General features: G+C 37.0%; 1 pseudogene; it reads left to right on the forward strand.

Annotated features, from left to right (window-relative positions):
• Nucleotides 1–1,976: 1,976 nt before the first annotated feature.
• On the forward strand, nt 1,977–27,704 carry LOC128591365 (protein ZBED8-like; annotated as a pseudogene).

Below are 27,704 nucleotides of genomic sequence, written 5' to 3' on the forward strand. Positions count from 1 at the left end.
TCCTTAATTCTAAAGCTGCCATTGAATTTGGTCTGTCTTCCAGATTTCTCCACAGCACTTTTTCTTTTTCCTTTGTTTCACATAGCACTCTGTTGAAAAGGATTTTCCTAACAGCACTCTCTGCTTGCTTTTGGTACCAAAATGTTCTACACTCTCTCTCTCTTGTACTCCCTTCTTTATGATATATGTAACCTGGATTCCAGGCTGGGGAAGGGAAAGAGAGAAGATACAATGTAGGGTAAATGTTTTAGCTTAATGCTTAAGTTTTTTTATTTCTAGTTTCTGCCAGCTTTTGTAGAACATTTAGTTCTTTTGAATTTACCCGCAGTATTCTTGAGAGTTTTCATGTGCCGAAGCTCTGAGCCAATGACTGGTCCTGTCCATGGCCTTCTATGTACCTGAGCCTTACAGCAGGAGCCAATCAGCAGCATTTGCACTCCCAGTCATTCGCTGTCACTTACACCACTCCTTGAGCTCTGTCTCCTGTCAGATCAGCCGTGGAATTAGTTCTCATAAGAGCACAAACCCTACTGTCAACTGTGCATGCTTCTTATGAGAATTTAATGCTGCCCCCATACCAGTCCATGGAAAAATTATCTTCCATGAAAATCTGGTGCCAAAAATGTTGGGGACTGCTGCATTTAAAAGTACTGTCCACTTCAAAATGGTATGTGCCACTTTCCTTGTTTTTTGCCCTATCTACATATTTCTATGAAGCCATTTAAGGCTGATGCCTTAGAATGTGAGCCAATAATGCTACACTTTCTAAGAAATTACAGAAGCCATTGGTGCTCTCAAATCCTACCATTTTTTTTTTTTATGGGTAATTGCTCTCAAAAATGCCACTTCCATCATGACTCTGTTCCCTGTTGAAGCTATCTCCTATTCAGACTTGCTAAAGATAAAGATGATTAGGTTTCCTGAAGCTATTAACTCATTAGTTAACATTCACTGGGAACTTACTGTATTCCATGCTTGGTTACATGAGTATATAAGACCCAGCCCCAACCTCCCACACACATCCTTCCTCCTCCGCCCATGTAACATTGTGAACATACATCTACAAGAGAGGGCTGCAATTATAAGAGAGTAATCCATGTTTTGATAGGGTAAGCATGCTATATTGGACATGAATCAGAAGGGCAGTAGCCATTCTTGATATTTGAGGTTTTCCAAGGTGGAGTAGAGTAGATATTTAAACCAAAGCCCTTACCCAATCATTTTATTAAATTATGGTTCAAGTTTTGATCTGTATTAGTAGATTAAAAATCATATTTGTTTCCCTAAGTGACCTTCCACAATTTCTGAAATATTTTTCTGGAGTTTGTTCATTTTATCTGCTTAGAGAAAATGGTTATCAGTAATATCCTTGGGTCCTTGTCCTTTGATGAATACATGTGGCTGCAGAACAGTGTGCTGGGATTATCTAGAAGTTTTCTTTGCTTCTAAAATTTAGTGTGATGAGCCTCTTCAAAGTGCAAATTGCTGGCTCCCATTCCCAGAGATTTGTAAATTCTTGGAGTCAAAGAATTTGCATTTTTTACTTGCATGCCTCATTAATCTGATTTGGGAACTCCCTTTGGATTAATCCCTGGCTGCTGAGGACACTAGCAGGAGGAAAATGAGGACATGAACAATTACTTAGCTGGTTTGTCAGGTACGTTTATTTTTGTCTAAGCTGAAATCCAAACCACATATTATGGCTAGATCTTTCAAAAAACACATCAAGAAAACCAAATCAAATTTGTGATTTATGATAGGATTGATTTCTTAATAAGGCCACATCTATTAGATCTACTACACAATTCTGCACATTTTCATGTCCTTAAATTTGTAACTAATGTCTATCAGTTGTTTTGAGGTTTAACTCCTGCCATTTTCTCTCATCCTAAGCTCTAGAAAGGGACATAAAATGTGTGAATAATAACAAACTGCAATTATCATTATAAAGTTAACTGTTCTGTGTCAATGCTGAAATGCATCGTGACCTTGAGGACAAAGTTAAGCATGAGCCTGGACGTACTGACACTTCTCAAGATGGGTATATGTATGTTTCATGTTGAGTTGCTATTGCATTTAAATTCACAAATGCTCATCTTTTGCGCTTCAAGTTTCTTTAGAAACCTGGGTCCTATACTGCAGGCCACACTTATCCCTTTTCTTTCAATTGTGTTTTGAATGTCAGTGCTCATATCCTGACTTTGATTGCCATAATTTTATTTTGATTAAAAGCTAAAGCTTTGTTTTTCTGATAATAAATATAAAATTTATTGTTATGATTTCATAAGCCCATCCCATGGTTTTAAACAATGATGAGTTATATTCTCAACATATGGTGTCTCAACAATTAGTCTTCTGGTAAATTCTTGCAGCAGTTCTCAACCTGTGGGTCATGACCCACAGGAACTGTATTAAAGGGTTGCGGCTTTATAAGAACCACTGGTTTAGAGAGACTGTGGAGAGTCTCTTTGCTGAAGCCCAACTTACTGGGCTGGGAAACCAGTTGACAGCCCTCTTCTAAAAATGAAGAGAAGCTGGAATCTGCTAATATATGCAGGCGAGGAACTATTTTGGATTATTAACACGTTTTAGTTAACTGAGGTTTAAGAAGACGTTTCTTTGGGAATTTAAAAAACATAATATTGAAAGGAATCTAATCTTTCATGGAAATTGAGTGTTTCCCCTATAATCAGTAATCATTTACATATCCTAAAAGTGTAAAATCATTAAATTATATAGATTTAGGCCTGGGTTAATTAGCAGGAGGCCATCTAATGTAATCCAATTAGGACAATGGATATCAGAGAAGGAATATGATCACTGAGTGGTAGAGTTGGATACCTACGAAGTTGATTTCCATTGCTTCTTCACTGAGGTTATACTTTTGGTTTAACTTCTGTCTGCTACATTGTTAGTTCTCCCTTTATCCAAGTTAAAATCTAACACTTTGCTAAAGGGTCCACTCCCATTAGCTTCAGTGGGGTGGGAAGGACTGAGAAGCCCTGAGAGCTGAATCCAGCCCTACCTACTCAGATGGGCAGATGCTAGAGGGAAGTCGAACTGAGCAGGCAGAACACAGCTTTTAGCCAGCATGCCAACCTCTCTGTGGCAGAGATTCAGGAAAGCTGTCAGAATCAGCAAAGGCCAGGACAGAATTACACAGGGATCCTGAAAGGCAGATGGAATGCAGTGATGGTGAATGCAGGAGTTGGCAGCACTATATTGGTCTATTGATCATTTTCCAAACATACCAATCACTTTCACATCTTCATGCCTTTGTCATTCTATTCCTTCTGCCTGATGAATCAAATTCATGTAATTTAATTCTTAATTTGAATGAGAGAGCAGAGTGTATCATTACACTCTGCAAGTAACAGAAAACATGATTATGGTCAATTACATAAGGAGGGTTTGGGCAAAAGCAGCAGCCTGAAGCTTTGCTTCCGTTATTCAGGGAGATCTGGGGTAGCATGTCTGCTCGTCTCTTGGCCTTTCCCTGTGGTCATGAAATGATTGCTCTAGCTCCATGTAGTGTATCTGCATTTAGAAGGGAAGAAGAGTGATGAGAAGGTATAAGCCTTCTCCTGTCCCTGTGACCAGGAATAAAGAATGGCGTTATAAAACTCCCCCCAGAAGAATTATACTCATGTCTCATTGGCCAGAAACATGCCATGTCACCATCCCTAGAGGGAAGGATGCTGAGAAAGTGAGTGTGCAACTTTCTAGCTTTTACCATAGAAGAAAGCAAAGAAAAATCGTGTCAAGGATGGTTCTGGATGGGCTTATGTATAGTGAACTTGTGGCATCTTACAATCCCAGAGAGGCGATAGCGATGATGTGTTCAGGCCTTTCCTAGGATGAAGAATCTCTCTATAACAAGAATAACCGAGTCTTAAATAACCTCATTTATTAACTTGGACATTTGTTTATAAGTTTTGTTTCAAGTGGAAACTTATAATGTGATTTATTTTCTGCTTGTTGAATTAATAGCTTATATGTGCATACAATTTTACAATACCAAGTGCTTCACCCTATTTTTGATGCTCAGAAGAATCCTGGATGTAAAAATTATTCTTCCAGTGTCATAGAAGAGAAAACTTCTCAATCATAGAGAGCTCGGGTGACTTGCACCAAGTTGAACAACCAGTACAGCCCGAGGTTTGGATCCAGATATTTCCACATTATTATACTTGCTCAGGAGAATATGTTTTAAAAGAAATGAAATGAGGATTAAGCTTAGACAGAATCCAAGATGTGTTCATTTTTGGAATGGTAGATGCTGAATAAATAATTTTTTCAGAGAAACATAAATTGTATTTCATTTGTGTGACAGTATGACATTTTTTTTTTCTCTTCCTCAGAGGACCTCAGCCAACAAGTCTTCAGGTGCTCCTTCCTATAGCAGATGGTCCAGTTCACAGCCGCATCAGGTAATAGGCTGCTTTTAAGAACATGATGTGCCTGTTTTCCTTGAAGTGTGCTTAAACTTACAATTATTTTTTCGCTGGGCAAGCATAGAAGCTATTGGGCTCTTGTCTATTCCTACGTCAAACCTGGCCCCTCTCAACAGAGGGCTCTGCCATTTGTTTCTCATAACTTCCTTTTCTTTGTCTCAAGTTTAGGGTCAGGGGGATGTGAAGAGGATAGTGACAGGCAGATAGGAAGGTGGAAAATGTTGAAATTCTACATTTAAAGCCCCCCACAGCGAATGGCATAGATACAATTAATCTAGCAATTGCTGAAAGTGAAGTTTTCTTGTTTTTCTTTAATGAAACATTGTCCCCTCTGTCCCTTTTATTCTAAGAAGCAGGGTATGCACCCAGGTGTATGTGCATGTAAACATATGGTACGAAGTGTCTCTGTCTCTGAGCATATACACCAATATGGTTGAAAAAAGTGCTAGTAGTATAGTCTGGTTTTTGCCTGGTTACTCAGGATGATTAAAAACCTCCGTTCAAGTCTGTCAATACTGAATGTTGTTTGCCTCTTTTGGGAAAGTTAAGCCAGCAGAATGATTTTTGTGTCTCCGTGTGTAAATAAAATGGGACCTTTTCTGTTAGTGAGCAGTATTTACAGGTGATACTCTGTGGCCACACAAGCTTCTGTGTGGTCAATTTTCAGCTTTTTGTAGCAGCACACGGTGAGAACACTGACTTTGGACCTTGAAAGCTAAGTGGGAAATGCATTCAAATCAACTAGTAGTTATGAGATCAAGAAAAAATAAACTCCCAATTGTCTTTTGCATTATTGGTCAAAACTCTCTTTAAGACTTTTCAGGGAACTCTGGCTTCTGTAGTGATTGTAAGAGAAAGTACAATATAAAAAAGTTGATAGTCACATTTTTCCTCATTTTATAGACTTTCTGTAGAAATTTGTGCTAACTTTACAAGCAGCATAACGCAAGAACTCTTTGGTATGCTCCCTTTTATCTGTTTTTTTTTTCTTGCAACTGTAAATTGACATTTATCAATAAAACAATCTTAAAATTAATGGAAACTATATTCTTGTATCATGGAATGTTTTAACACAGTACCTATTTCTATATTGAATTGACTGGGAAAAAAGCAAAAGTTGAAGTGACAGTTGTACCTCCTTTGGCCTCAGGTTTGTTTGGACACAGTGGTTGCTGGTGACTTTAGAAGTACATATTGCCTTGTGGCTAAGACCTGAGAAAGGGGGTGGCACAAGAGGGGCAGTAGCACCTGTAAATTTCTGTAAATAACCAGGTTTTATTTACTTCCTATTCAGTGAAATAACCTGGAAATGCTCAATGTGTTATGAATCAGCATCTCTGTTTCCTGTTCTCAGACCGTATAGAGACTGAATTTAGCAAATCACTCCTTGCATTTCTGTGCTCACTGTGAACAAGTGTTTGGAGATATTCTAATCGTGGTCTAAGAAAAGTGAGACCCAGAGATCTTATTGTCCCAAATTATGCAAATGTTCTAGAATTCTATGTTCTTTGCTCAGAACTCATTCAACTTTACAACTCGATAAGAGCCTTTTGGGAATTTCCTCATGAAATAATCTAATGTCATTATCCTGTGAATCTGTGCTGGTCCTGGAAAACTTCTCATGTGATGTGATGAAATGGAAAAAAAAAAAAAAAAAAAATGAAGACAGGGTAGTTCTTAATTCTCAGAGTACATAATTTTAGTTTTCTGATGTTAAAATGATATTATTTTATGATGTCCTGAAATTACTAGATGATATTTGTGTCACCTTAAATATCCCAGGCAAGTGAAAATATTGACTATTTGATACATATTTCCCAATTATTTTTCTTTGAGTATTTATTTACGGGTCTATGAAATCCAAGAATGGAAGAACTATTAAAATATGGTTTCATTTTTACCTTCTTACATTCTAGAAGAAATACGGTTGTATTGGGAGACCCAATCTTGGTTGTGCCTTTTCAATTTGGGGACATAACTGAGTGGCATTTCCAAATGGCATCCCGGTTACAGCTAATATTGATGATATCTCTTTCGTATTGAGGGTTCCCTTAAATTCTAAATGAAAGGAGTGGAACAGTTCTCTATATTCTGTACATTTCCTTGGCAGTTGCCTGTGGTGCTAGAAATTTGTTCTTTTGCTTTCAGATTCATTCCATACCCATCTCTTGACATCTACTTTCACAGGCTACCTTGCTAACGGACTCCCAAATATGTTCTCCCAAGGAAAGACATTAGAGAGAATTAGGGAAGAGATAAAAAGAGAAAAACAAAGATACTTCTATCTCTGTCTGCTTTTGGCAGTATCTATCTATGATCTGGGCTGAGCCTCTGGATGGATCTGGCTGATGAAAGGCAGCCTTGATTTTTGGCCTCTGCATACAACTCCTTTGTCCACTCAGCCATAGGGGAGATAGCAACTTTCCTCGCCCTTCCCTGTCGAGTTTTTAGCTATCCTACCATACTTATAACTAGTTCCCTGTACTGATTTCTGTGTCTTGGCTTGGCTGGTGGGTGCTCTGTTTTTCTGACAGCTTTTTTAGCTTTTTTTCTGACTAATACATCTACCAAGGTATGATGCACTTCATTCTTTTGTTCTTATAACCATGTCTTTTATTTTAGAAATATTATGTGAATATTTACAGGATCACTAGCCTTGCAGCTGCAGAAAACCCAGATTTATTCTCCTGAGCTAGCCTGGTGGGTGGTAATCCTTTTGTACCCCAATCCCACACAGAATAATTATTCCTCTTCTTTGTAACTCATATGCTAATCCTTCCCTTTTAAATTTGTGTTTATTACAAAAACCTTTTTTGTGTTTGCAATATAATAGGCTTATTGGCTCCAGTCTTTGAATATTCTTGCACAAATTCTCAGCCTGAGGTTGAAAGTGTAACTGCCAACTCTATCCCAGCTCCTATGTCTGCCTCTGACTTTTGCATCAGTAGAACTTTTTACTTACATTGAATCGTAGCTTATTTTTTTTTTATGTTTAATGATTTTACTACAGAAATTTTCAGGTATACGATAATCAATATATTGCTGTTTCTAGATTTCATTTTGTTTTTTATAAATTAATATACTCCGTATCTTGGAGGTATATGATATTTTGATGCATGTATACAAGTATAATGATAGAATCAGGGAAATTGAGATATCCATCACCTCAAATATTTATCTTTTCTCTTGGTTTTGGGAACATTATGATTCTTCTCTTCTAGCTATTTCGAAATATACAATAAATTATTGTTAACTGTCAAATACTAGAACTTATTCCTTTTATCTAACAGTATTTTTGTATCCCTTGACCAACTTCCCTTCCACCTCTGCTTGCCCTCTTCCTTCCCTAGCATCTGGTGACCACCATCCTACTACCTCCACACCATCCACTTTTTTTACTTTCCACACATAAGAGAGAACATCTGATATTTGTCCTTCCATTCTTGAATTATTTCTCTTGAACACACTGACCTCCAGTTTTATCCATGTTGCTCTAGTCACTAGAGTCCAAGTGGACCTTATCCTGTTTGTTTTTAGAATATTATTCTAAATCTTGTATATATGTAAACATGATACTCTTTCTACTTGGAAATTATTTTTGGATGGTTAATATTTTTTCTAAAAAAGGCTAGATTCTTGAACATATATACTCACAAATAGACACACAACTTTCAAAACATAGACTTTATTTATTAGAAAGGTTAGTTTTTTTTTTTTTTAAGCGCATCATTTGGTACTTTATCTGGAATAATTTGTAAACATATTTGCAAGAAAGGGATATTTCTTCCCATTGTTTTACAGTTTGTAAGGAATGCACAATAAAGTTTTATATGCTTACTAATATCTGTACCAAATAAAACAGTCATTATGAATTATACTTTGAATAAATGGAACAAATCAGTGAGTGGTGGCTGGCTGACTGGCATCTTCAAATTCAAAAAACAAGGTGATTAGTGGAAATCGTGATGAGTTTTCTATGCATGCTGTGTACTGCTCTTCAGAAATGTGTCTTATTTGCCATCATTCTTTCCTCTCACATTCAGAAACTTCCTGTGAATGTTAAATAGTTTATCCTCTTATCCTGTAGACATGGAAAGTTTTTCCTTTAGGTAACTGGCACCAATCCAAGCATTGTGTCTTTAAAACCCTCAGTATCAAATTTTGGTCAATAACTGTTAATTGACTGATGGATTATTCTCTAGCCCATTACTAACTTTGAGGTTATAGTAGTCTTTGTAGGTATGAACCTTAAAATTCATCTCATTAAAAGGGAAAGCCAGTGACTTTTTTAAAAGAAAAGAATATATGTGTTGAGAAGTAACGATTGACTCAAGAGTATTCAACCAGATATTCCAGCATCATCATTCCCTAGTAGCAGATAGAACTGACAGAATTCAAGTCTAGCAGCAGAAGTTTCAGGTGTCTGGAAGGATTGGTGTTAAAGTAGGGAAGAAGAGAGCGTTCCATTGTTTTAATACATTCGTGTACTTAGAAAGTGCAATTCATTGTGGCTACTGTGAGTATTTTTCCTGTGTTGTCTTTGATATTTTTTCATGCCTCTGTGATGAGAATTTATTGTGGACTGGGGGCTCATGAAATATTTGTTGAAAGAATAAATGAAGGAAAGAAGGATTGAAGGAATTATCTGAAATAACAGCAGTAATAGGATATGAAAATTGGAACCTCAAACTCATATTTATTTATTTGTCTTCCTTCAATATAAGTTTCCATTTTCTTCTTAACCAAGGCTAACATTAATGCTGATAATTATGAGTTGATTGACGTGAAATCACCATGTCACTTACAGCGTTGTGGTGGGATAAGAGTGGGGCTGCCAGAGGCTGGCATAGTCTACCCGCTGAATCATTGGTCAATTCTGATGTTGTGCATGTATGTTGTCCATGTTATGCATTTGGAATCAGTGTGGTAACCTTGTGATTTCAGTGGTGAAACATCAATGTTGAGAATATGTGAATGGTTGCTTGGTGCTATGGTTATCCATGGAGACAAATGTGAACTTTCCGTTTATTCTGGATCAGGATTCTGAACAAAACTGACCCCTTTTATCTGTGTGTAGGTTTGTTAAACTTTGTGTTTGCAATTTAAGCAGGTAGAAAGAAACTCATTTATGTCTATGTCTGTATTGGCATCTGTGCCTATATCTACATAATGCCTATCAGTCAAAGACCATTAGGAACATACGTGGCTCCAACCAAATTTGGTTATGGTCTGAATATGTCTCTCATTATTCGTATGCTGAAACTTGATCTCTGATAATATGATAGTGTTAATTGGTAGCCTTTAGAGAAGGTTAAGTCATGAGAGTGGAGCCCTTATTAAATGGCTTGAGGACATGGGTTCACCTTCTTCTGTCCCTTTCTTTATATGAGGACATAGTATTTGTCCCCTCTGGAGAACATAGTGACAGGAGCCATCTTGAAAACAAAGACTATACCCAGATCAGACACTGTATCTGCCAGTGCCTTGGCGATCTTGGATTTCTAGCTTCCAAAACTGCGAGGAAATAAATTTCTGTTCTTTATAAATTACCTGCTCTCTGGTATGTTGTTATAGCACTACAAATGGACTTAGATGGAAATGGAAATTGGTGCCAAGAAGGGAGGTGTTGCTCTAACCTGTCAGTATGCTAGTCTTATTGCGTGCTTAAGACAGTAAGCACACCATAGAAACGAGGGGCCTCTGAATAAGAGATGCTGCGGGCAAGGCCTCGCGTGGGATTTGGGCCCTGGTTAGGTGATCCTGGTGAAAGGTGAGAAAGTGGGTTTGTTCTGGATTGGGTTAGGCAACTTTAGGAGGCAGAGGTAATTCTGTAATTGGGTAGCTTAATAATTTTATTCAAAAAACAGGAGAAGTGGAGGAAGGCTGAAGATGTAATTGGTAGTAGTCACGAATGCTGTCCGGGCAAGGGGAATGTTGGATCATTTTGGTGATTTGGACAGAGGTTCTTCTTTCCTCCCTGCTTGGACATAATTATGGAGTGATGTTGTTTTTGTCTTGTTCAATTTGGGTTATGAATCTAAAATGCTATTGGTATTCTGTGTACTTTTTTTTTAAGAGGGTAATTCTAGTCTCTCCACTTTAGATAGCTTTTTAATATACACTCCCACCCATTTATATGATTCTATATGTAAAATGAAATGCCTGCACTGCCCTCCCTGAAACTTGCATTCATGTATTTGAGAATCTGACTAAAATAGCAAGTGCCAATGTTCTTAACTAGATTGACATTTTAGCATTATAAATATAGATAAAAAGGAACTTTGGAGATACCAATTCTTATGCATTTATAAACCATCATGTCTCATCTAATAGTTTTTGTTAGAAAAAAAAACTTACAAATTAGGGCTTGCATTTGAAAGGAATATTTTAGAGGATAGGAAATTGGGGGATGATTTAATGAAATCTCTGCTTTAATGATATTTAAGGGTAATGCTGATTTAATGATATTTATCTCCAGAGATGGCCTCCTGGTGATCAAAAGTGTACTTTCCTTTCTCTGAGCTCAGCTGGCTCACTTTTGATTCGCTTTTGATGAGTAGAATACAGTGGAGGTGACACTGTGGGATATCCAGACCTAGATGGGAAGTAGCCTAGCAGTTTGGACCTTGTGCCCTTGGAATGTTCACTATAGGGGAACTGTGTGCCATGTGAAGCCCAGCTATCCTGAGAATGCCATGTTATGTAGCAGGCCAAGCTAGTCTTGTGGAGAGGCCATGTGGGAAGGGATAGATGGTCTGCCAGACTTCAGCTAATTGATAACCATCCCAGCATAGGTGTTGGACAAATGAGAGAATACACCTTCTGCTGATTCTAGCCTCAGCTGCCCTCTAACTACAATCCATGAAAACCTCCCAAACTACCTACCTGAGACTAGCTGATGGTTTTCTTTTTAATGCAGGAAGAGGTAACTGAAACAATGGCTCTTCTTCAAATAAGCATTGCTATAATATTACCTATAGTAATGGCTAGGAACATGTTGGCAGTTAAAGATCTGCTATGTTTGTTTGAGTGAATTGTTAATATTCATTTGTATTAATCATGCCCCTTAAATGAAAAGTAGTTTTTAGTTCTTATAAAAGTTAGACAGAAATTTTACCCTGTAATTGTTTTGTCATTATTCATTTGCTGAACAAATATTTTCAGACATATCAATGTCATTTTAAATCTTTTCCAGTATTCATTCAGATTCCAAGATTTAAGAGCTCAGAAAGAATGTACTACACTTTTCTTATGGTGGTGTTCAATGAGGTTAGAGTACAGTGGAGATAGTAACGAGAGGTTAGAGTACAGTGGAGATAGTAATGCTCACCAAAAATTTCATTTGGTTCCCTGAATTGCTCTATCTCCTTTCAGTCAGATGGGATTCTATGACAAATTTTGGCCAATGACAGGAAAATGTAAGTGACATGCCAGTTCTGGTGTAAGGCAATAAAATGCCTATGTGTAATTCTCTGGTCTCTATTGGCTGGCACAGAGATAGAGCAAACCACATATTTCAGATGCTGCGGTTACAAGATGGTAAAGTCTTTATCAGCCTGGATCCCTGGGTGGGTGAAGGGATCTTGTTTATCCTTGAGGGTGGTAGCACAAGCCAGAATCAAATTTTTGTCGTTCTTAAGCCATTGAAATTTGGTGTTAATTTTTACCTGTGTGTAGTCTCTTAGGATAGGAGGTTTTGATGTCCCATCATATCTACACCAAACCATTCAAAATCACTTTGAAATCTAAATAAAAATAATGCAATTTCTGTATATACAAAGATTCAAAACAGAACTTCTGATTAGTTTTCTAAGTAGATTTCTATTCTGGAATCTCTCAGTAAAGAAATTCTGAGAAGAGCATTGTTTATTTACCTGGGTAATTTGAAAGCACTTGAAACACAAATCACTCCCAATCAGTTATTTTTCTTTCTTTTCTTTCTTTTTTTTTTAGTAGCAATATAGCAAATTGTCAATAAAAAGTTTATTCAGGAATTTAAATATTTATTCAATCAATGTAATATTAGTAAAACCATTTAAGTTTTTTTTAAAAAAATATGTTTATTTTAAAATTTCCAGACATGGATAAAAGTGGAGAGCCCTATGCACCCATCAACGCACTTTCAGAAGTTATCAACACAAGGGTAATTTTTCAAATATTAGTTTTGGCTACCTAATATTTGCTTCTATGTTGATCATCTTTTATAAAGACAGTAATTACCCCCTTTTTCCCACTTCTAAAAATAGATTAGAATTTTTTATTAACATGTACGGTTTGTAATATCTTCTATATTTATTTCCAATTTTGCCTTGTGTAAGTAACTTCAGAATACTTTGCTAGAATGGCTTATTTATAGGGGGACAATTCCTCCCAGCTTGGCCTGGAGAGTCTGAATTTATACCACTTGTCTTAGAGTAGTTATTAACATCACAAAAGTGTCCTGATTTGGATGGCAGATTATATGGTCACCTTTACTGTAAAATAAGTGTGCCCACTCCCCTGTCTATTTTTCCTGTTTTTGCTTTCTTTATCTCAGACCTGTATTCTGATTCTTGCTTTACAAGACCCAGACATGTCTACACCAGCTGTAATTAGCTTAGTTTTATCCCAGTATCTATCTGTGAGTACTTAGAATATCTTCATGTCTGAATATCTTTGACATCTGCAAGTAGCCTACCTAGGACCAGCTACATAAATTTGGGGACCCATGCAAAATGTTAAATAATTATTGAGAATTTTGAGATGGTGATAGCAAAGGATTAAATCAAGTGTAAGTTCCTTCTAAGCGGAGAGCCTTGTGTTGCAGCACTTGAGGCACACCCATGCAGCCAGTCCAGGGCTTACTACCCTCCCTACGTTCCACAGTGTACTGAGTTCCCAATGTTCACCAATTCCAGGACTGCATTCCTGCACTAAGCCCTCTGCTTCGTCTGTGTGGTCATCCATTCTTCAATCCCTCTCCGAGTCCAAACACTGGCCTATGTAGCTGTGGTTACCATCTCATTAGTATATACACTATATACATACTATACCAATTCAGCTCAGGTATGCTTGGTTTCAAAGTGAAGATCACAACCTTTCTGTTGTTCTGACTCTTAGCCATTGTAGTCTAAATTCTTGTTCTGGTACAGGATTCCAAAGAGTGGGATATAATCCTTCAATAACAGATGCCAAGGGAGTAAGATGCAGTTTTACTGTTCTCCAGGTTTTCACTAGTCACCAGGAATTTCTCTCTGACATATGTTCTGGCTCAATTGTACCTTCTCTCTCCCCATAGTGCCTTTCCCTTATTAGGAATTGTGTTTTAGGACTATGGAAAATGGAATAAGTTAGGAAAACCAGGGATCTTACTTCATTACATATTCACTTATCAGTATAAAAATCTTGTTAACAAATTAACCATGAATGTCTACGGTTCAGAGCCATCTTTTGGTAGCATCAGAAAAACTAGAAATAAAGGTGATAAAAGCCAGGCAGTTGTTCTTAGCAATTTATGGGTCAGTGGAGATGGACCTGTATCTTATCTTCTCTGATGGCTGATTATTGCCTGGAGAAGCAATAGGGGCTTTATTGGCTTTGTTGCTGTTCCACAACATGGTCTCTCCTATATTGCTATAACTGGCTTCTCAGTGGAACTTTATAGAACTATTTTTTTTTCTCTTTTTTAAAATTTCAGAATATAAGGGGTACACGTGTTTTATTTACATACTTTGTTTTTGTATAGATTGAATCAAAGTTATACACGTAAGTGTTCTCTTTACCCAGATAGTATGCACTGTCCCAACTAGCTATGAATTTACCCATCCCCTCTTCCTTCCTCCCTCCAGCTTGATTTTTATTGAAATTTACTTCCATACATACACTTAAGTGGTGGTCAATTAATTTGCTAGTGAGTTCTAATTTGCTATTGAGTACATGTGTTTGTTTCTCCATTCTTGTAATGTTTCACTTAGAAGAATGCTTTCCAGTTCTCTCCTGGTTATCCAGAAAGATACCAGACTAAGTAGTACTCCATGCCATGCACATACCCCATTGTATTCATATATTGGTGGCTGCTTGGGTTATTTCCACATCTTTGTGATCGTAAACTGTGGTGGTATAAACATTTGAGTGCAGGTGTCCTTTTTATAAAATGACCCATTTTCCTTTGGGTATATATCCAGCAGTGGGATTGCTGGATGAGGTCTATCTTTAGTTCTTTGAGGTATCTCCATATAATGTTCCATAAAGGTTGCACTAGTTTGCAGTCTCGCCAGCAATGTGTAAGATTTCTTTTCTCTCCACATCCATGCCACCATCTATTGTTTTGGGACTTTTTAATATGAGCCATTCTCATTGGAGTTAAGTAATTTCTCATTGTGGTTTTGATTTGCATTTCCCTAATGATTACAGACGTTGAACATTTTTTTCATGAGTTTTTTGGCCATTAGCATATCTTCATTTGAAATGTTTCTGTTCATGTTTTTGCCCACTTTTTAATGGGGTTGTTTGGTTGTTTCTTGCTGGCTTGATTGAGTTCTTTGTAGATTCTGTTATTAGTGCTTTATAAGATGTATAGCATGTGAATGCTTTTTCCCATTCTGTGAAATACTGATCTGCTCTTTGATTGTGCATCTTTTTTATGGCCATGAAATCGACAAGTATATGTTTTTGGAATTTGGAAACTACAACATAGAATCTTGACCCTATAATGATATGATTAGTATAAAAAGATTTTACTTCCATAGTAAGATTTTTTTTTATAATAAAAGATATATTTTATAAAAGTATGTATATTTGTGTGCATATGTAATATTTTACACTGGAAGGAAAAGCGAAATGATGATCCTATTATTTAGGCTAGAAAAGACTAGGGATTCTCAATACAATATTGGTTATGTAATTGTACTCTGGAGACAGGCAAAGCTAGCTTCATATCTCAACTCTGTCAAGAGCTTGATCTTAGACTAATCACTGAATCTATGCATGTTGCCTTATCACAAAATGGGAAAAATAATTATACCTGATTCATAGCTTTTCTAAGTATTAAATGACATGATACACTGGACACAGTTAACAAAACCTCTGGCATTTTACCTTTCTGTGTAGAACATGCCATAAACATAGACAAGTCATTTTCACAATTCATAGGTATGTGTTTTGAATGGAATCACACTTTTATGCTTATGGATTATAGTCTGAACCACTGCTCGTGCCCATAGAACTAATGCATCAATGTAGGCAGTCAGATTTGTACTAATATTCTTTGGCTATCCTTTGATGTTGGGTTGGAATCAATTTATATATCAACTGAGGATGACTTCTTTTGACCCCCAGGCCAAATGAACATTTAGTATAAAGGTCACATTGGGTCTGGCCACTTTCCTGAGTGTGTCTCCAAAGTAGTAAATGCTTAGATAAAAATCAATGATGTTTATCTCTGTAACTGAAAAATTGGCATCTGTTAACTTAGAGGAAATTTAGTTGATGCTCAGGGTGAACCTAGAGGACCCATCCCCCTCCAACTCCAATATTTATTCTTCTTAGATATGATATTAACAGACTTGGTACTACTCTCCATGGCTATGCTGAAAATTATAACTAGTGTGGCCTCCAATTTATATAAAACAGATTAAATTGTATCTATATATCACATTAAACATCCTATTTTTCTATAAACATTTGGAAGAATTTTCATTACTTTGCTTTTTGAAATAATTTGACTATAAAAACAAATACAATTTATGAAGGACTGTCATTTCTGAGCAATTATTGTGCATACATGAGGATTCTCTCAAAGCGAGAAAAACTGAATCTATAAATTGTTTGCAAGTGTAATAATATTTTATGAATACTAGGCTTAGTCACTGATGAAGTAGCTGATTTTAAGTTTCATAGATTTTTGCTGTCTACATTTTGCAGATTAGGTTTTATAGTTTCATTTTTATATTTTGGAGCCAATAGCTTTATTTTTCAGGTCTCATTTTTTTGCAGGCCCTTAGAAAGGCCAAAAGCCCTAAATATTCCATCTATTGGCATTTTAAAATTAGTATCTAATATTTGTACATATTTATGAAGTAAATATGTACAATTTATATACATAGAGTGTCCATGATCAAGTCAGAGCATTTTATGTATCCTTCATCTCAGGTATTTACCATTTCCACATGTTGAGAACATATCAAGTCCTCTCTTCTCGTTGTTTTAAAATGTACAATACATTTTTGTTAACTATAGTCATCCTGGTCTTCTATCAAACATTAGAACTTACTCTTTTTATCCAATTTTATGTTTTTACCTATTAACTAACTTCTCTTTATTCCCCACTCCCAACACCCTTCCAAGCCTCTGGTATCTATTACTCTACTCTCTATTTCCATGAGATAAACTTCTATAGCTCCCACATGTAAATGAGAACATGTGATATTTGCCTTTCTACATCTCACCCATTTCACTATTATCTCCAGTTGTACCCATGTTGCTATAAATGACAGGATTCCATTCTTATTTATGGCTGAATAGTATTCCATTGTGTATATATACTATTTTATTTATTCATCCATTGATGAACACTTAGGTGGAGTTCATATCTTTGCTATTGTTCCTACTGCTGCAACAAACATGGTAGTGCAGATATCCCTTTGATATATTTCTTTTCCTTGGATTAATACCTAGTATGGAGATTGCTGGATGTTATTGTAGTTTGGTTTTTATTTTTTTAAGAAATTTCCATAGTATTTTCCATAGTGGCTATATTTACTTGCATTTACACCAACAGTGTGTAAAAGTTACCTTTTCCCTACATCCTTGCCAGCTTCTGTTATTCTAATAAAAGCCATTCTAACTGGCTAAGATGATATCTTATGGTTTTGATTTGCATTTCCCTGATATTGTATGGTTGAATCTTTTTTCATATACCCTTCGGCCATTTGAATAAATCTTATTTTGAGAAAGATCTGTTCGTAACCTTTGCCAACATTTTAAGGAGATTATTTTTTTCTATTGATGTTTAATTTCCTTACATATTTTGGATATTAGTCCTTTGTTGGATGAATAGTTTGCAAATATTTTCTCCCATTCAACAACTGTCTCTTCACTTCATTGTTTCCTTTACTGTGCAGAAGCTTCTTAGTTTAATATAGTCTCATTTGTCTATTCTGGTTTTCGTTATCTGTGCGTATGAGATCTTAGCCATAAAATATTTGCGTAGACCTGTGTTTCTTTATGTTTTCTTTTAATAGTTTTATAGTTCCAAGCTTAATTTAAAGAATTAATTCTCTTGAGTTGATTTTTGTAGAAAGTAAGGAATAGGGATCTGGTTTCATTCTTCTGTATATGCACATCCAATTTTCCTAGCACAGTTTATTGAAGAGGCTGTCCTTTTTTTGATCAACAATCATGGGCTGTCATGATGTGGATTAATTTCTGAATTCTCTGAGTTGTTGCATTGGTCTCTGTATCTGTTTTGATATCAATATTGTACTCGTTAATTCAAGTGATCCTCCTGCCTCAACCTTCTTAGTAGCTGTGAATATTGGCAGGTGCCACCTAACTCAGCTAATTTATTTTTATTTTTTATAGAAATGAAGGTCTCATTATATTGCCCAGGCTGCTCTTGAATTCCTTTGCTCAAGTGATCCTTCTGCATCAGCCTCCCAAAGTGCTGAGATTATAGGCATGATCCACTACACCTAACTCTTTGCTGTTTAAAAAATTCTCTCTTTATCTTTGCCTTTTGAAAGTTTGGTAATAAAGTACTATGAAGATGGCTATCTTGAATTGTATCTATTTGGGAATCTTTGAGCATCCATTATCTGGACATCTAAATCTCTTGCTAAACTTGGGAACTTTTCAGCATTTATTTCTTTAAATGTAATTTCTTTCCCCTCATTTTAAAATTTTAATTTATTTAGGGGTAAAGATTGAATTCCATTGTACGTATATATCGTAAGGGTGAAATCTGGGATTTTAGTATATCCATCACCTGGATAGTGCACATGGTACCCCATAGGTAATTTTTCATTTATCACCCACTCCCACTCTCCCTACTTTTCTGTCTCTAGTGTCCATTATACCATTATGTATGTCCTTATCTACCCACAATTTAAGTGCCACTTATAGCCGAGAATACTTTTCTGTTCCTGACTTATTTCACTTAAGATAATGTCTTTTTAGTTTCCATCAAACCTGCTGCAAAAGACATTTCATTCTTTTTGATGGCTAACAAGTAATGGTATCTCTGTGTGTATGTATATATATATATATATATACACACACACACACACACACAACATTTTCTCATTCACTCATTAGTTGGTGGACACTTAGGTTGATTCCTTATCTTTACAGTTATGAATTGTGCTGCAACATACATGCAAGTGTAGGTATCTTTTTTGATATAATGATTTCTTTTCCTCTGGATAGATACCCAGTAGTGGGATTACTTGCTCAAATATTAGATTCATGTCTTTGAGAAGGCTCCATATTGATCTACACAGAAGGTATACTCATTTTATATTCCCACCCACAGTACGTAGGTATTTTCTTTTTACCACACCCATGCCAATACCTGTTATTTTTTGTCTTTTGATAATGGTCATTCCTAATGAAGTAACATGGTATCTCATTATAGTTTTAATTAGCATTTCCCTGATGACTAGTGATATTCAGCATTGTTTTGTATGTATTTATTGGTCATTTGTATATCTTTTTTTGAAAAAGGCATATTCATGTCATTTGCCCACTTTTTAGTAAGTTTTTTTCTTGCTGAGTTGTTTGAGTTCTTTATAGATTCGTTATATTTATACTTTGTTGGATACATAGTTTTGAATATTTTCTCTATTCTGTGTTTTGTCTATTTACTATTTAATGTAAACTTTCAGTTTAATTAAGTTCTGTTTGTCTACTTTTACTTTAGTTGCATTTGCTTAGAGGTCTTAGTCATAACCTCTTTGCCTAGGGAAATATCCAGAAGAGGTTTTCGTAGATTTTCTTCTAATGCTTTTGTTGTTTCAAGTCTTACATTAAGTCTTTATTTTATGTTGAGAATATTTTTGGATGTGGTGCGAGACTGGGATCCAGTTTTATTCATCTGCATGTGGTTATCCAAATTTTCCCTCATCATTTATGAATAGTGTGTCCTATCCCCAGTGAATATTTCTGTCCACTTTGTTGAAGGTCAATTCTTTGTAGACAAATGGTTTTCTTTCTTGGTACTCTTATTTTGTTCCATTAATCTGTATGTCTACTTTTATGCCAGGCCCACGCTGTTTTGATTTGAAGTTGGTTAATGTGATGCCTTCAGTTTTATTATTTTTTCTTAAAATTATTTTGGTTATTTGGATCCTTTTGTGGATACATGTGAATTTTAGAATTGTTTTTTCTAATTCTGTGAAAAATTACATTGGTATTTTGATAGGAACTGCATTGCATGTATCAATATGACAAGCATTGCCCCAAGCAATTGCCTGATAAATGCATGCAGTTGACAACAATATGACACCACTGATCCTACTGATCCATGAGTATAGAATGTTTTTCCATGAGCTTGTGTCATCTGCAATTTCTTTTGGCAGTGATTTGTTGTTTTCCTTATTTATATCTGTTACCTCTTTGGTTATATTTATTTCTAGGTAGTTTATTTTTACAGCTATTGCAACTGGCATTGAGTTCTTGATTTGATTCTCACTTGGCTGTTGGTGTTGTATATGAATGCTATTTTTGGTTTTTGTATCTTAATTTTACAACTTGAGATATTGCAGATTCCATTTATCAAATCTAGGAGTCTTTTACTGAGTCCGTAGGGTTTTCTAAATATAAGATCATATCATCAGTAAACAGAGTTAAGTTGACTTCCTCTTTTTCAATTTTAATGCCTTTTTTTTTCTTTCTCTTGTCTGATTGCTCTGGCTGGGACTTCATAGTACTTTGTTGAACTGAAGTGATAAAAGTGGGCATCGTTGTCTTGCTCTGTTTTAGGGGTGACATTTTCAACATTTTCCCCTTCAGTATAATGTTGGCTATGGGTTTGTCACATATGGTTTCTCTTATCTTGAAGTATGTTCCTTCTATGCCTACTTTTTTGGGGGGCAGGGGAGGACTATGAAATGATAGTAAATTTTATCAAATTTATTTTCTGGACCCATTGAGATGATAATATGGTTTTTGTTCTGTTTATATGGTGAATCACATTTATTGACTTATATATGTTGAACTATCTTGCTTTCCTGAAATGAAACCCATTGATTATGATAAATTATCTTTTTTCTGTTGTAGTTGATTTGCTAGTATTTTGTTGAGGACTTTTGCATCTGTGTTAATCAGAAATATTAGTTTGTAGTTTTAATTTTCTATGCATCCTTTTCTTGCTTTGGTATCAAATAATACTGGAAAGGATTCTTTTCTGCTTAATCTTTTTAAACATTTTCTATAGTACTTGAAACAGCTATTCTTTGTACATCTGCTATAGTTTGGCCATCAATCCATCTAGTCCTGAGATGTTTTTGGTTGGAAGGCTTTTTTCTTATTACCCGTCATTGTGTTTATAATATGTTGTGGTGAAGTCCTTTTTGCACTGTATTTTCCTGGGAATCATTGGGTCTCCCAAATCTGAATGTCTAACTCTCTTGCTAAGGGATGTTTTTATTGATTTTTTTTCTCTTAGTAGATTTTCTAACTTTTTGATCTCTGTATTCCTCAGGAATGCCAATAATTTATAAGTCTGATCACTTTATGTAGTCCCAGATATCTCAAAGCTTTGCTCATTCTTCTTTATTCCTCTTTATTTTATTCTTGTCTGACTGGATTCTTTTAAAGGATGTGTCTTCAAGTTCTGAAATTCATTCTTTTGCTTGATCTATCTTTTTTTTTTTTTTTTTTTTTGTAGAGACAGAGTTTCACTGTACCGCCCTCGGTAGAGTGCCGTGGTGTGACACAGCTCACAGCAACCTCTAACTCTTGGGCTTACGCGATTCTCTTGCCTCAGCCTCCCAAGTGCTTGATCTATCTTAGTCTTAAAGGTTTGAAATGTGTTTTGTATTTCCTGAAATTTTTCTGCTTCTGAATTTTGGGTTGTGTTTTTTCAAGATATCTATCTCCATGGATAATTTCTTACTCTTATCCTAAACTGATTTTCTAATTTCTTTGTATTTGTTTTCAGATTTCTCTTGCATCTCATGGAGATGCTCTAGAATAAATATTTTGAATTTTTGTTTGCCATTACAAGGAATTCTTTTCAATTTTGACCCATGACTAGACAATGATGTGGTCCTTTGATGGTGTCATATTTCCTTGCTATTTCATATTTTCTGTGTCTTTGCACTGATATCTGCTTGTTCTAAAATTGGTTTTAAAGGGGAAAAATTTGTTATTAATATTTATATATGTTGTTGGTTAAGTAGTATACATAGGCTCTGTGCAATGGCTCATGCCTGTAATCCTAGCACTCTGGGAGGCCAAGGCCATAAGATCCCTTGAATTCAGGAATTCAAGACCATCCTGAGCAAGGGAGAGACCTCATCTCTACTAAAAATAGAAAAATTGACTAGGTGTTGCAGTGGGTGCCTGTAGTCCCCTTTACTCAGAGGCTGACACAGGAGAATTGCTTGACTCCAGTAGTCTGAAGTTGCTGGGATTGAGGCTGATGCCATGGCACTCTAGCTTGGGCAAAAGAGTGAGACTGTGTCTCAACAAAAAAAAAAAAAGTAGTATACGTTGGTGTTGATTTTGTGTATATTCAGTAGTGTGATCTTCATACTATGCCTTAAGCAGTACTGGGTTAGTGATGTCTTTGATTTCCTTTGTGGCTTAGAGTACAGTTATTAGTTGGGGCCTTGGTAAAGATTTACTGGGAACTTAAGCATGAGCTGAGTCTGACTGCAGGCCCTAGGAGTGGCACCACTGAGCTGAGTATGCTTGATTATAGGCACCAGAGCTCCTTATGCAGGTTGCAATGTTACTGTGTCCTGGGTGAAATTCTTGGGCCTTCAGGGGACATGCTCAGAAGCTAGTAGTTAGAACACAAAGCTGGGTGTGTGGATGGGTTTTCAGTCCCCTGGGTAGCTGGTGTGATGTTGGAGGTGGTGGTAGCACTGGTAGAGCCACTCACCAGGAGGACCCAAGTTGTCTATGTTGGAGTTACTAGTAGCTGCAGTGGATTGGGCAAGCTAGTCCCCATTCCCACTGCTGGCTTTAATAGAGCTTAGGTATTGTCCTACATGTGCTTAGGAAAGATTGGTATCCTCTATCCCTTCCTGGCTATGTGACAGCTGCAGTAACAACACCTTGAACTCATGCAGAGGGCAGGGCCAGTCAAAATGGTGCCAGCTGTGGGCTGGGCAATCAAGGAGTGAGGACACTTTCAAGTGACTTTCATGGGCAAATTACTGTCAGGAGTATAATCTGCTTATGTCCCCATCTCACTGACCCATTGCAAGGTGGTAGGAGTTATCTTAGTTGTGTTATGGAAAGATTGGGTGCACCTTTCCCTCATTAGTTGGGCACGGCTTCAGTTATGTCACCTTGAACTCAATCCAAGGGTGGGGCACAGCTTAGCTTTAAACTCCCCAACTGATGCCTTGAGCATGTGACTAGAGAGGATGTGGCCCTTCTAAGGAAAAAGTGTCGTCAAGTTGCTTGGGAAAGTGCTGTTTGCTTGTGTTTTGGCAGCCTGTACCAAGTCAGTGAGGATTGTCCTAGGTGTACATGGGAGACCTTGATCTCCCCTTCTCTTCCTCAGCTGGGTGGCTGCAAATACATTAGCCTGAATTCAACATGAGGTAGGTGGTTCATTGTCCAGGTTTAAACTACCATACTGGTGCCTTTGGTATGTGACCAAAGAATGTGGTGTATTTCTCAGGAAGGCTGCTTTGGAAGGAAACTGTGGGGAATGCAGTTCACTCAAGACTTTGTCTCACAGCAGCCTGATGCAAGATGGTGAGTACCATCTTAGATGTTAGAAATTCTGGTTTCCCTGCCCATCCTTAGCTGAGAGGTGGCTGCAGCCCCATCAGTCCAAACTCAGCCTGACTGCAGGGCATAGTCTTGAAAATGGAACCTTGGGCTTATGTCCAAAAATACTGGGGCTCCACCCCAGGCAAGCAATGTGGGCAAGAAACCATGGAAAATGCTGTCCACTTATATCTAATTCTCAACTTCAGCTTGCACTAGGGTGCTGAGACCTTCTTAGGGGTTCCTGGGAACACCTGGGCTCTTCTCCCTCCCCTGAGTTGCACAGTGGCCGCAAATTTGTTCAAAGTTCTCCATATCTGGGCTCTCACAATGGTGCTCAGATCAAGCTGCTGTAGGCTCAGATGCCTGTGAGATCTGAAAGAGTACCCTTTCTGGAGTCAAAAACTCAGGCTCCCTATTGTAGGATAATATTTAGAAATAAACATATCCTACATCAAGCAGCATCTTCGGTCACGCAACACCTATGTTAGTCCTGAGACCGGCACATAATTATAAAAGCTTATTTCAGCAAGTAGAGCCCTGGAAGTTTCCTCTTACTGTTTTTCTGTGTCCAGGAGCTTCTCCCAGCTCTTTAGCCATTCTCTGGGCAGGCAAGTTGCCCTGAACTCTCTATTAAATCACTTTTAGCACTTCCTTTCACTCTCCCCATGAATCCTAGTATTTTTTCCCAAATGACCTATTCAAAAGGTCAGAATCTACTTACTATTCTGTTTCATATTTGTAGAATTGACATATAGTACATGCATCTATTCAACCATCTTGATCCTGTCCTTGAAATGGGTTTTCTATTCCTTTCACTTTCTCTTCACCTTCTAGGACCACAAAGTAGAATATTTGGTCACTTTTTGGTGTCCCATAAGTCATGTAGGTTTTTTTCATTCTTTTTGTCTTTATTTTTGTATGACTAACTGATTCCAATGACTATCTAGTTTATTATAGAGGCTTTTGAGTGTATTTCATTCAATGATTCTTCAGTTCCTGATTTTGTTTGGTTCTTTTTTATATCTATATCTTTGGTCAATGTCTCATTTGAGCCTGATTTTTTCTTAAATTTCTCTGTATTATCTATCTGAGTGATCTTATATCTCACTGAGCTGCCTTAATATCATTACTTTGAATTCTTATTCTGAGATTTTATAAATTTCTTTTCCATTGAAATGTGTTGCTGGAGAATTATTGTGTTTCTTTGAAGGTAACATCTTTCCTTTTTTTTCTTTTTTATGGTTCTTGTGTCATTACATTGTTATCTGTGCATCTGGTAGTTTCTTAGTTTCTTTTTCCAATTTTTTAAATTTGCTTTCATTGGTAGGTCTTTTCCCTGAAGATATAGCTATGATGTTGGTTGGTAGGACACTTGGCTTCAATTTTGGGTGAGTGTAATAGTTTAGTCCTCCTATAATTTCTTTGGTTATAAACAACATCAGTAGTATCTGTAATTTCCTTTGGGGCTTAGAATACAGTTGTTAGTGGAGGCTGTGGTGAAGTTTGGTGGGGATGAGGATGTTAGGGAGACCAACTCTCAGGCCCAGTAGTGATAGTGGTGAGTTGAGAGTGGCTCTACTGCAGTGGTTCTCAACCTGTGGGTCACGACCCCTTTGGGGGTCGAATGACCTTTTCATAGGGGTCACCTAAGACCATCAGAAAACACATATTTTCGATGGTCTTAGGAACCAAGACACCACTCCAGATGGATCTGCCCACATGCAGATATGCCCACATATGAGTACCCAGTGTAATGACATTATGGCACCAACCCCGTTGCATACACCTGTATTTGTACAGAGTGTATGCGATGGGGTTGGTGCCATAATGTATTTATGCAAACCAGTCACACATGTATAGAGAGCAGCTACTGTGTAGAAAGCAGCTGCTGTGTTGAAAGCAGCTACTCTGTTAAAAGCAGCTACTATTTTGAAAGCAGCAGTATTAGAGGTAAAATGACACTTCATGAATTATAATTACTGGGTAAATATAAAATCATGTACTGTAAAATCATTAACTACTGTAAGAAAAAAAAAATCTGTACCAGGGGAACTTAATCTGGATGCTGATTGGTCTTTTATATTCAGCTATGGTTGATGTGAATACAGCCTCCTTGTGATAGTAACAGGTATGTAAAAAAAACAGGTACATGGCTCAAAGGAGTAGGGCGCCGCCCCATCTGCTGGAGGTGGTGGGTTCAAACCCAGTCCTGGCCAAATACTGCAAAAACAACAACAACAACAACAAAAACAAAAACACAGAGAATGGTAAATCATAGAAAACTTTAATGAATTGTATTGACTAAACTATGCCATGTATCATCTTTTGTATTATTAAAGCTATTTTTATATATTATTTTCATTAGCAAACAATCCCATAACAATGGATCGTGTAGAGAAGAACATTAAGAAAAGAAAGTATGGTGAGGATTTTTTACGGTATGGTTTTACCTCAATAATTATAGCAGGAATTGAGAAACCACAATGTGTTATTTGTTGTGAAGTTCTATCAGCTGAATCTATGAAGCCAAATAAACTAAAACATTTTGATAGCAAGCATCCGAGCTTTGCCGACAAGGATACCAACTATTTTAGAAGCAAAGCTGATGGACTCAAGAAAGCCAGACTTGACACTGGTGGCAAGTACCACAAACAAAACGTATAGCCATTGAAGCTTCATATTTGGTGGCACTTGGAAACGCCAGAGCTATGAAACCTCACACCACTGTTGTGGATTTACTGTTGCCAGCAGCCAAAGCCATTGTTGGAGTTATGATCGGAAACAAATTTGTTATGAAATTGAGTGCAATTTCCTTATTTAACGACACTGTCTGCAGATGAATAGATGACGTGTCTTCTGATATTCTTGATCAGGTAATCCAGGAAATTAAATATGCTCCATTTCCAATATTTAGTATACAGCTTGATGAAGTTGCAGTTGTCGCAAACTGTTCACAGTTACTGGTTTATGGGAGGTATATTAATGATGGCAACTTTAAAGATGAGTTTCTCTCTTTTTTTTTTTTTTTGGCCGGGAATGGGTTTGAACCCGCCACCTCCAGCATATGGGACCGGTGCCCTGCCCGCTGAGCCACAGGCGCCGCCCAAGATGAGTTTCTCTTTTGCAAACCTCTTGAAACGACAACTACTGCATGTGATGTATTTGACACAGTTGGTTCATTTCTGAAAGAGCCTAAGATCTCTTGGGAAAAGGTCCATGGTGTTTGCACAGATGGTGCTCCAGCTATACTAGGATTTCGATCTGGATTTCAATGTTCGGTACTGAATGAGTCACCAGAAGTCATCGGAACTCCCTGTATGATTCATCGGCAAATATTAGCAACGAAGATGCTGCCACAAGAGTTACAAGAAGTATTGAAAAGCGTCATAAATTCTGTCAATTTTGCAAAGATGAGCACTTTAAACAGTCGACTGTTTTCACAATTGTGCAACAAGTTGAATGTGAACAATGCTCTGCTATTTCACACTTAAGTGAGATGGTTGTCGAGAGGAAAAGTTTTAAAATGTGTTTTTGAGCTTCGTGATGAACTCAAAACTTTTTTTAATTAGAAAACAAGACCACAGTTCGAAGCACTTTTCAACAATAAAAGTAAACTTCAGAAAATAGCCTACTTGGTTGACATCTTTGCCATCTTGAATGAGTTAAATTTATCACTGCAAGGACCAAAAGCAACATGCCTCGATTTGTCTGGAATGATCCAATCATTCCAAAAGAAGCTTCAGCTTTGGCAAAATAAATTGGATGAAAATAAAATTTACATGTTGTCTACCTTTCTTTGAGGAACATGACATTGAACCAGACAAAAGGATTACAATGATAATTTCTGTGAAAGAACACTTGCGCATGCTTGCAGACAAAATTTCATCGTACTTTCCAAATCTGCCTGACACCCCATTTGCACTTGCCAGAAGCCGATTCACACTCAAAGTTGAAGATGTTCCTGAGACAGCACAAGAGGAGTTCATTGAACTTATTAACAGCAATGCAGCAAGAACTGATTTCTCTACAATGCCAGTTACAAAATTCTGGATCAAGTATTTGCAGTCATATCCTGTTCTGTCTGAGACCGTGTTATGCCTTCTTCTTCCATTTTCAACAACATGCCTTTGTCAAACAGGGTTTTCCAGCTTGTTGGTTAAGTGGCTAGATTGGGGGCCAGCAGTGACAATGGTGAGCCGCACATGTGGGCTGGTTCTCAGGCTCCTGGGCAGCAGATGTGGTACAGATAATGGCAGTAGTAGTGGTAGTATAACCCTCTGGTTTCCAAGTGGTCCATGTTGGTGTTGGCAGTGGCTGTAA

Source organism: Nycticebus coucang, chromosome 8 (genome assembly GCF_027406575.1).
Source record: "Nycticebus coucang isolate mNycCou1 chromosome 8, mNycCou1.pri, whole genome shotgun sequence".
NCBI classification, from domain to species: domain Eukaryota; kingdom Metazoa; phylum Chordata; class Mammalia; order Primates; family Lorisidae; genus Nycticebus; species Nycticebus coucang.